Source organism: Cricetulus griseus, assembly GCF_003668045.3.
Source record: "Cricetulus griseus strain 17A/GY chromosome 1 unlocalized genomic scaffold, alternate assembly CriGri-PICRH-1.0 chr1_0, whole genome shotgun sequence".
Classification (NCBI taxonomy): Eukaryota; Metazoa; Chordata; class Mammalia; order Rodentia; family Cricetidae; genus Cricetulus; species Cricetulus griseus.
The window spans coordinates 121126197-121138004 of NW_023276806.1; positions in this window are offsets into that span (position 1 = coordinate 121126197).

The following is an 11808-nucleotide window of genomic DNA, read 5'->3' on the forward strand; positions in this document are numbered from 1 at the left end:
TGTGCATGCATGAATTGGGGGTGTACTGCCCATGTATACATGTAGAAACCCAAGGAAGCTGTCAAGTGGCTTTCTCTATTGCTCTCCCCATTACTGCTTTGAGACAGGATCTCTCACAGACCTGGAAACTCACCTATTGGGCTAGACTGACCTGTGAATTCTTGGGATCGGCCTGTCTCCACACAGCTTTTATGTGGGTGTCCATGTCTCCAGGTTTGCACAGCAAGTGCTCTTACTCATTGAGCTGCCTCCCCAGGTCCCATAAGCAGTAAGTCTTAAGTGTTCTCACCATGCAAATACATGTTACAAACACACACAGTAATGTGTGAGCTGACTGACGACAGATTCACTAATTTGACTGCGGAAAGACATTTGCCGACACACTGTATGGTACAACTTCAATTTAGATGGTATTACTTACCATGTTTGCTTCAGTTTCTTACTTACAGAAGAGGCGTGTGTCCACCCTGTTCTGTACAGAGTGTAAGAGCAGGGTGAGCATTTCTTCTGGGAAAATGTGTATTAAAAGAAACTAACCTCAAATTTCAAATCTTAAAAAATAGTTTTGCTTGTTTTATGTTGAAAGGCAGTCTCTCTCTGTAGCCAAAACTAACCTGTAACTTACTATGTAACCTAGGATGGCCTCAACATCTTGGCAATATCAGCCTCCTATATGCTGGAATTATACTTGTGCCTCACCGTTCCTGACTCTTACACTTACATATTTTCTTTCGATTTTTATTTCATGTTTGAGTGTTTTACCTACATGTATGTCTGTGGAGCATATGCATGCAATGTCTGTGGAGGCCAGGGAACTGGAGGTACTGATAGCTGTGAACTGTCACGTGGATGCTGGACACAGAAGCTGAGTCTGCTGTAAGAGCAACTAGGGCTCTTGCCTGCTGACATCATGCCAGCCACAAACCAAAATTTAAATCATGTTTTGACATGTTCCTTTGTAATTCCTCTGGTGTTAGAATAAAGTTAATCATTTGCTTTATTTTACCACATTAGGCTTTACCATATAATATTTTTTAAAACATAGAGAATACTAAAAATGTTGTGGAAAATGATTGTAGAGACATCTTCTATGCTTTAAATATTAGTCAAATAAGGAAGCTGCTTTAATTTGGCAGCTAAATAACATGCAGAAAAAGTTCTCTCAGTATTTCTGTTTGGGTCATGATAGAGAAGTTTGCATATCCCAAACCAAGCTGAACTTCCTACTTTTTTCCAAGAGAGCTAGTTATAATATGAATGCATGATCTTAGCTAGCTTCGGACTGTGTGGTGCCGTTTGCATCTTACAGGTTGAATTTCTGCCTAACCAGTCCATTTAAAGGCTGGGGGGTGTTGGTAGAGTACTTGCCTAGTATGCCCAAAGCTTGGGTTTGATCCCCAGCACCACAAAAACCAGGGATGGTTTGTACACTTCTGTAATCCAAGCTCTTAGAAGGCGGAAGCAAGAGGATCAAGAGTTCAAAGTCATCTTGGCTATAAGCAAATTCAACCCTCATGAGGTACATGAGACCAGCCTCAAACAAACAAGGAAAAACTCACTCACCTAAGAACAGAACCCAGTTGAAAATGCAGACCACCTTCTGACCAAGCCCAATTCATTTGGCCTGCCTTGTTGCTTTCTTGTTACTATTGCTGGCTTGCTGACCCTAGCCCAGCCCCACTGCCACAGACTTGAAGGTGGAAGACAGAAATGACTTCTGCCCCTACCTCTTCCAGGTGTGGCTGATGGCAGTCCTTTGCTGTTGGAAGAGCCTCCCTTAGGCAGGAATGCTCCCACTGCAAACTCTGCTTTTGTGATTCAGATTTGTATCTACTGGGGTCAGGTAGTGCTGGTTGGTTTATTTTCTTCCAGCTTGATTCTGTGTTCCCCCAACCGGCAAAGCTGAAATACAGGAAATTGGCACTCTCAATGCCTTTTGTGGTCAATCCTGTCCTCATCGGCTTCTACCTAAGTCTGTAAAGGAAATCCTGTCCATTCCTAAAACAGAGCTGATTTTACAGGGAGGCCTGCCAAGTCAAGGCAAGCCAACCCACATTACCCCCCTCCCTGAACTACCAGGGCATCTGGAAATTTAGGACTTGAGATTTCACCCAGATAGTGAACAACCCACATTTTCTATAGTTCTTGTCGGATGTAACCTATGACTATGAGAACCAGTCAAGTACTGGCCATCATAATCCCCCACCTTGGGGGATTCCCTAGGTATATGGCTGTCCTCTTTATGCATGATGCTCAAAATACTTACATTTGGCGTGGATGGAGGGCAGGGAGAAAGAAAGGAAAACTGGATGAAGAGTTTGCTAAGTGAGTTCAGAAGTTATGCCGGGAGGCTACCTGAAGTCCCTGGAGAGAGAAAATGAATAGGAAGCAGAAGTAGTAACTTACGGGTCTCAACTGCTTTGGTGCTCGAACAGCCTTCTCACAGGTGTTACAGATTTCCTGTCCAGTTCCACAGCTACCTCAGAGCCCCAAATAAACACTCGGGTGCTATATTAGTTATGAATACTGTTGGCCGGTGACTAGGGCTTCTTATTGGTTAGCTCTGTCTTAATTATTAACCCATAACTACTAGTCTATGTGTATCTACGTGGTCTTCTCTTACCAGAGAACTAATCCAGACCTGTTACTCCTCTTGCATTCTACATCGTGACTGACTCTACCTACGCTTCCCAGAATCCTCCTCATCTCCTAGTCCCACCTATCTTGCTTCCCTATTGGTCAACAGTGCTTTATTCATCAACCAATAAGACAAACATATACAGAAGACATCCGCATCACACAGGGGTCACATATCACATATCCTGCATATCACATATTTGCATTACAATTCATAACAGTAGCAAAATTACAGTCATGAAGTAGCAAAGAAATGATTTTATGGTTGGGGGGTCACCACACCATGAGGAACTGTATTAAAGAGTCACAGCATTAGGAAAGTTGAGAAGCACTGGGCTAGAGGGAAAGTACACCAACATGAAGTCACTCCTGTTGCTGCAGCAGAGCTTCTCAGCCCATAGAACCCACGACAAGATTAATACACTTCTCATAGCAGATGACATCAGAAGCACTCAGGCAGGTTAGACCATTTGTTTGTTGTTTGCTTTGAGATAAGTGTCTCCTCATCCTCGGCCCACGCCCCCCCTCTTACTGGGACTACAGACAGGCTGTAATATGCCTGACTTCAGAGTTCTTATTAAAACAAATTTCTGGACCCCACCTGTGCCCTGTGTCAGAATCCTGAGGAAGAACACAAACAATGTGCATTTTTAACACACATCTTGGGAAATGCTAATGGCTGTAGAAGTCAAAGAACTGACGTTACAACTTGTTTCTTTCCTTCATTCCCTTTTTTTTTTTCTTTTTTCAAAATACGGTATCAAATAACCCAGGCTAGCCTTGAACTTGCAATGTAACCAAGGCTAACCTTGAACTGGTTGGCTTTTCTGCTTCTACCTCCTAAATTCTGGGATTCTAAGTGTGAACACTACACCTGGTTTATGAGGTGCTAGGAATTGAACCCGTGGGCACATGCATGCTAGGCAAGCACTCTACCAACTAAGCTACATGCCCAGCCCCTTAGACCGTATTTCTTTATGAAAGAATTTCCTCTTGCTGCCATTTCTGGACAGAGGTCCCATCTCCCTATCTGCCTACAATGGAGCACCAAATTTAGGTAAACATCTAGATAAATTTACTAAGTGGCATTTCCCAAGAGAGAGCATTCTTGGATGATTTGACACTGCTTAATCCAGAATGGCAGCAGATCCAGTTTCATTAGCCACTATTCAAGGCTAGCCACTATTCAGGGACCCAAAGGTCTACATTAGCACATAGGACTCTGCCCCCTGACCCACATTTACACAGCCCAACCAAGCCAGTCTCCATGCACATCTTGAAATATTGGACATAATTTCCAACAGCAAAACTAGTATATTATGTATAAAAATTTCAGAAAACACAGGCTTAGAAAAAAACAGTGATCAACCTAGGTATGGATCCCTCCATAGTGCTTCTGTGATGAGCCTATAGATAGTTATAAGGATAGATTTTTTTCCTTTATTACATTCATTTGTTGGGGACTGTGCTCAGATGCCAATGATAACTGCAAAATACTCAATATGTATGTGGAAGTCAGAGGACATCTTCTAGGAGCTGGATCTCTCCTTCCACCATGTGGATTCTGGGAATAGAACTTGGGTCTTCGGGTTTGGCAGCAAGTGTCCTTACCATGAAGCCATCTCACCATTCTGTGCTGCTAGAAAGTGACTAGGTAAATGTTTTTGTTTTGTTTTTATTCTTCCTAATAATACTCTAAATTTTCACTTTAATTATGATACATATTATAAAACATGCTCCTCCTGGATGGTACTTTTGTTTTCTTACAAATAAAACATTAGTAACACTCTAAAATGGCAAGTTTAAGTGTCCCTCCAAACATCCCTGTTCTTCAGGAACACTGCACAACATTGTGAGAGTCGGAAGGCTCTGTCTTTTAAAAAGGGAAAACAATGATCAAAATACATTGCCAACATACACAATCCTCCGAGAAATAATAATTTATGCTCGAAAAACAAAGAAAGGTAAAGAAGCAGTGACGATTTGAAGGGGAATGGGAGGGCATGGTATGTGTGTGGCAGGGGTGGGGCGTCACACTTGTTCTCTAACAACCAGGTACATCTTTCTGAGGGTTTTCCCTGTATGTTTAGATACATGTTTTCAGAAATGAGCTAGGCACTTGCTAGAACATCACATGATGGGGGAGGGCCTTCTGTATGCTCTGAATTTATGTTTCTCTTAGTGGTTAAATAAAACGCTGACTGGCCAGTAGCCAGGTAGGGAGAGAGAGAGAGAGAGAGAGAGAGAGAGAGAAGAGAGAGAGAGAGAGAGAGAGAGGGAGGGAGAGAGAGTGTCTCAAGGGAAACACCATGTAGCTACCAGAAAGATGGATACCAAGCATTCTCCAGTAAGCCAAGACCACATGGAAATACTTAGATTTATAGAAATGGGTTAATAATTAAGAGAGCTAGCCAATAAGAAGCCTGTTTATAATTAGTATAAGCCTCTGTGTGTTTACTTGGGACTAAATGGCTGCGGGACCAGGTGGAACAGAAACTTTCATCTTCAGCCACACTCCCCTCTCTCCTCAACTGTCTTTTGTAGAATTGAAGTCATTTTGTTACAGGTCACATGGAGAAAGGGCAGTTCTTCAATACCAACCAAATCACACTGAGAAATGATTGAAAGAGGCATGGAGCATTTGAAGACTTTGAGAAACATGAAGACATGTGCAGCCATTCTGACCTCGGTGGCTGAATGGGAAGAACTCTGGACTGTAAAAATAGGATGGACCCCCTGCCCCACACAGCCCCACACTGGCCCACATAGTCTCACACAATTTCAGTAGGACAACAAAACCAGAAACACTATACCCAAAACTGTCTGCTTTCTTGGTCCAATAAGTAATCAAGGTCTTGGTAAATAACAGTAAGGATTTCTGGCACCCTTCAGGCATTCCCTGCAGCTGCTCTACCCCTCCCCTGCCTGGTGGGACGGCTCCTTTTATTTTTCTTTCATTATTTTTTTTGTTATGTTTGTGGCTTCCTTAATGAAAAGGGGTAAGAAAACATTTCCCCCCTCCTGCCTTGTCGTATGAATGGGAGCTTTATTTTTTTTTCATGAATGGAGATCTGCTTGCTTCACATAAAAGATGCTGGTGAGTCCTTCAAGTGCAATTTAAAGACACTTGAGCAAAATATTTATTAATAGGCAGCTCTTTCCCACAGTAGGAGACAAATAAGCTGCCGTGCAATGGCCCAAATCTTGAGTAGAATTCTCTGCCTCATTACAAATATAAATATATTTTTGAGATAGGATCTCACTACGTAGGTGGGGCTGGAATGGAACTCTTAGCAATCCTCCTGCCTCTGCTTGGGCAGTGCTGGGATGACAGGTATGATCCACCACATGCAGCTTCTATAAATGTACTTTGAAATGGATTCACCTGAGGCTATTTTTTACTTTTTATTAGTATACAATAATTTCTCATAGTAATTATCATTGTGATGTTTCCATAAGTGTAAAGTCCACTTTGATCATATTCCCACCCCATCCCCATCACCCTCTCTTGTCCCTGTTCACTTCCACTAAACCCCTTCCTCTTCCCAACTGGCTCCCTTCTGCTTTCATGTGTTTAGTTCTTTTCTTGGTTCATTGGGTTTGCTTCCAGGAACATGGGTGATGTGTTTTCATCTATAACTCTTGCATTAGGGCCTGAGGCCTCAAATTGAATTACAATAAGATCTTTGTAAGAATCCTGGGAACCAAATCCCCAGGCAGATACAGTAGAGTTGAGGTAGGCCCACGTAATAGACCGAATCCACTGTATTTCTTCCTCTTGTAGTCTATTGCATTGTCTTCAGATAGTCAGTAGAGAAATTAGACTCTAGAAGAATAATCACAGGGCTGGGGAGACAGCTTGGGGTGTTAAAGTGCCAAAGAAAAAACAGACAGATCCCCAGGGCTCATGGGCCAATCATACGAAGCTTCAGGTTGGGGGGGGGGCTGTCTCAAAGGACAAGGTGGAGGGAGATAGAAGCAAGCTGACATCAGCTTCTGGCCTTAACATGTGCACACACCGGTGACAGTACCTGCCCATGCACATAGCCACACACATACCACAGTGAAAGAGGGGAGATGAGAGAGAAGGGAGAGAGAAGAGAGAAGAGGGAGGAGAGCAAGGAGATAAAGAGTAAAAGAGGAGAGAGAAGAGATAGAGAAAGGAGAAAGGAGATAGAGAAAGGAAAGAGGGGGAGAGAGAGGAGAGTGAAAAAGAGGAGATAGAAGAGAGGAGGAGGATAGGGAGAGAGAGGAAAGAGAGAGAGAGAATCACAATGCAGGTATTCCCACTTCTGCAACCTGTGAGGCGGTGGTAGCTCATGCCTTTAATCTCAGCACTCGAGAGGCAGAGGCAGGCGGATCTCTGTGAGTTTGAGACCAGCCTGGTCTACAAGAGCTAGTCCCAGGACTGCCTCCAAAGCCACAGAGAAAAAATAATTCTCTAGAACTGTGAAAGAATTCAAAGAACATTGCAGTTACACTTCCTAACACTTCCTACTTTACGTTATGTTAGGTTAAAGAAACCCTGGCTAGCTATCCCAGGATGCTTGGGTTCATGCCTCATAGTCAAAGAAGAAGAAAATCAGAGACATAATTAGGATGAGAAGTGGAGCATGGGCATGAGGAGAGACACTGTGACTCTCCCCTATACACTGTCCTGAGGATGTGGGAGGGACTGTGTGGGCCACATTGCTGTGCTCTACACACATCATCCATGGCCTCTGTTGGCTCATCTTGTGGAAGGGCGCTGCACAGACAGCCTCCCAACAGCTTTCCAGATCTCTCACAGTTTATAACTCTGAAGTGAAAATTTCATTTCTTCTGACACACTATTCAGACACAGTATTTTGAGATCCCAGAAGGGAGCACTATGTGCAAACAAGCAGAAAAGGAGGTTTCTATTTGTTTTTGTTTTGTTTTGTTTTGTTTTGTTTTAAGGACTGCATGTTTTTTTCCCCTGTTTGAATACACTCATGTGTCCCTAGGTTACAGCTGAGTTACGTCGTCAGCCCATGACATAGTACATACTAGTAGCATTGCTCGTGTGAGAAGCATGTATCTACTCAGAACTCCTCAGATCACTCTAACCACTCTCTCATTTTTTGATATTTTTTTTTTTACTTCAACCACTTCAGTGCATTTTCAGTAAATTTTCCTTCACCCAATATTCAATCTATCATATCAAACTGACAAGAATTTTTGTGTCGGCTGTCTGGGAAAACAAACAACTTTCCACTATATTATTGGTTAGATAAGAGACAGTTCTCCATTTACTTGCAAGAAGAAGAGGAAAAGGAAGAAGAGAAGGAGGAGGAGAGTTGTCTTAAAATATTTTCCCTAAATAATCAACAAAGTGAAGAGACAGCCTACAGAATGGCACCAAGCAAGGGATTAGTATTTAGACTATAAAAAGGAATGCAAAATTTAAACACCAAAACACTATGCAGTCAATAAATGAGCCAGTGAAATGAATTGACAGTCTCCAAAAGAAGAAATACAGATCAGAAATAAATATCTGAAAAGGTACCCACTATCCTTAGCCATCCAGGAAACATGAGTCTAAGCTGTTTCTGAGATTCCATCTCACCCCACTTAGAATGGTTATCATCAAAAACAACAGCAACAGGCACTGGTAAGGATGTGGGGAAGGAGCTCCCTTGTGCTGCTGGTGGGGTGTAAACCAGTGCAGTCACTGTGGACATCAGCATGGAGTCTGCACTAAATCTTAACCCAGAACCCACATGGCCTAGCTGCACCACTGCTGGGTATAGACCAGAGGGTGTGAAATCAACATGCTTATTGCTGCATTACTCACAACCGGCAGGTAATGGGATCAGCCTAAATTTCCAACCACAGATGAATGGATAAAGAAAATATGGTGCATGTACACAATGGAATTTTATTCAACTGTAAAGAAAAATGAAGTCATAGCCTCTGCAAGAATGGATAGAATTGACTGTCATTATGCTAGGCGAAGTAAGCCAGACCCACAAAGTGATACTCTGCATGTTTTCTTTCATATGTGGAATCTACATCTAAATTCAAATGTATGTGCATATATATAACGTTTTTCTTAGCCATGTGATACAGGCTTGTAATCTCAATACGTAGGCATCTGATGCAGGAGGATCATGAATTTGAGTCAGCCTGCTCTATATAGCAAAACCTTGTCTTAAAAAACTAAAATTAAAGCAAGAGAGAGAACTCCATAGTCAAGAGTAGTTCCAGCTCTTCTGAAGGACCTGAGTTTGGCTCCCACCACAGATATCAGGTGGCTCACAACTCCTGTAATTCCAGCTCCAGGAGCTACAGGCAGTACATACATACATACATATAAACGTGTGTGTGTGTGTGTGTGTGTGTGTGTGTGTGTGTGTGTGTGTGTGTATGTGTGTGTAAATCTTTTTAAAAGAATTCTAAAATAAATGCCTAGTACTATCTCCCTAAAACTCCCACAATACAAAATGCAGAAAACAATGAGGTATTTCTTTCCTCTCTTATATTGTAGGGTAACCTCATGTCACAAGTGGAAAAGGGGGCTGTGGCATCAGGGCTGGATTCTAGTCAGAGCCTCTTTGATATTTACCTTATGAACCATTAACCTATGAAGATGGTCTTCCTGTTAAATGTCCACATTCAGAAACTCAAGTATTACTTCAAATACTCATCATTCACACTCACTTACCACAAACTGCAGTGAAGAGGGGGAGAGAGCTAGAATGTGTACTTGTGCTGTGCCGAGTAATAGAGACTAACGAACAAAAGACTTGGAAGCAAGAGGCCAGGTGAGGGACAGCAGTGTCTGGTGTAGGAATGACTTGTGGGAAGAGGGAAGAGGACACACATTTTACAGATTGCATTATGCAGGGTTCTCTAGAGCATCAAGCCCACCAGACTCCACATGTCATGTTAAGGCAGGTTTACAAGATCAGTTACTGACTAGTTGGGTCCCACCATGATTGTCTGAGGCTAGCCAGCTAGAGAAAGCAGTAGCAGATGAATCGAAGAAGTTAGAAATCTCAGAACCAAAGAGACCAATAACACAGCTCCAGGATGAGGCTGAATGAAGGTCTGCTGGACCACTGGAGAGTCAGTGGTCAAAGTCATAATCGAAGGCTCAAGTCTGGAGTCCAACAGCAGCAGCAATGAGGGCCTCTACTCAGTAGGACAGAGCATATGCACAGGCTTCTCTTCGTCCACCTCTTGGTTTCATCTATGCCCCAGCCCACTGGACCATGCTACCCACCTTCAGGGCAGGTCTTTCTCCCTGGATTCACTGACCCACATGTCAATCCTCTTTGGAAACACCCTCACAGCCATGCCTAGGACTATGATCTGCCAATTTTCTGAATGGCCTTTAATCTGGTCAGGTGGACATCCAAGATTCAGCACCAGAGTATTCAGAAGGGGGAACCTAGAGGACTCAGAGACAGTTACCATGGAGATAGGAGGTGCACACAGACACAAAAGGATCATGAGAGGTGAAATTGAGTGACCAACTTTAATGTGAGTCATATTCCTAACGGGTAAACAGTTCCCAGTCTCTCGCCATCAATAAAAGCCACTGTGAGTACCAAAAAGAAAGCAGAGGCCAGCAAGTCCAGCCAGAGAGTCCTGGAATACTCCAGACTTAAGTTGTTTACATAGTCCATACAAATGGTGCCTTGCCTTTGAACTCATAATAAATCTAATGTTCAATGCCATGGGCTGTAAGAGTCTTAATTTAACTCAGTATTATGAAATGATTTATGTATGTGTTTCTTTTCCTGTTGCTATGACAAAATGCCTGACAAAAGCAACTTGAGGAAGAGCTGGTTTGGGCTTCCAGTCTGATGGTCTGGTGAGGAAGTCAGTAGAAGTGTGAGGTGGTTGTCCACACTGTGCCTGTAGTTAGGAAGCAGAGAGAGATGACTGTTGCTGCTTGGCTCTCTCTCTCTCCTTTTTATTCGGTGTTGGGCCCTTGCCCTTCAAGCGATGCTGCTGATACTTAGGGTGGGTCTTCCCACCTCAGTTAAATTCATAGAGATCTGTCTGCTAGGTGATTCTAACCATTACAATTTTCTCTGCTTTCCCTTTCTCTCATGATAAAGAGCTGGGGTAAGGACTCAAAGGTGGCCAGGTTCTATTGATCCTTTCTAATATGTGTGTCCTTTGACTACTCCTCAGCCTTTGAACCCATGGACCATTTTCTGTTTAGAGCACCCCCCCTTCAATGTCCATACTTTAGCCCATGGTTCCCTCTTTTCTCCAATTCTTCTCTCCTCCTTTACTTAGATTACCTCTTAGGATGGTGGCTTCCTTACCAATTTTCAAGTTCTTCAGCCTCACACCTCCATTTCTACAACTGAGTGCAGTCTCCCATTCTAATGAGCCATACAACTGTCTGTTCCCTGGACACCTCCCCTAGGTGTTCCCAGGCACATCAGCTGATAACTCAAGACGTTGCTGGGGCTGGGGGTCTCCTCTCGGGCTCTCGTTCCTTAATCTCCACCTCAGTTCCCAGCACTCCTGACACTGGATCCACCAGAGACCTGACATTCTCCCAGACTCCTCGCACCTCAGATCAGCTACCAAATCCTGACAACTGCAATCTAAAGCGTCCCCACTGTCTCCTCACAGCACTGATTGCTAGGTGAGGTTCTGCACTCCATCTTCTCTCACTCCAGGACATATCCTTTATATCCATTCTAGAACCTGGATTCTAGAATGATCTCTATCAAGTTCAAATCTGCTTTTATCATTTGCTTGCTTTATATCTGTGGTGATTTGAATGTGTATGCCCCCCCCCCCCATTGGCTCATAGATTTAAATACTTGGTCACAAGGGAGTGGCATTATTTGAAAGGATTAGGAGATGTGGCCTTGTTGGAGGAGGTGTGTCACTGGGGGTGGCCATTGAGGTTTCCAAAAACCCACTCCAATCCCAGAGTCTCTCTCTTCCTGTTGCTTGAGGGTTCAGATGTAAAACTCTCAGCTCCTTCTCCAGTACCATGTCTGCTGGCCTGCCGCCATGCTTCCTGCCATGGTGATAATGAACTAAACCTCTGAAACTATAAGCCAGCTCCAATTAAATGCTTTTTTTTATAAGAGTTGCGGAAGTCATGGTGTCTCTTCACAACAAAGTACTGACTAGGACCCCTTCATCCTCAGACTATCATCCAAACCTCAGCCC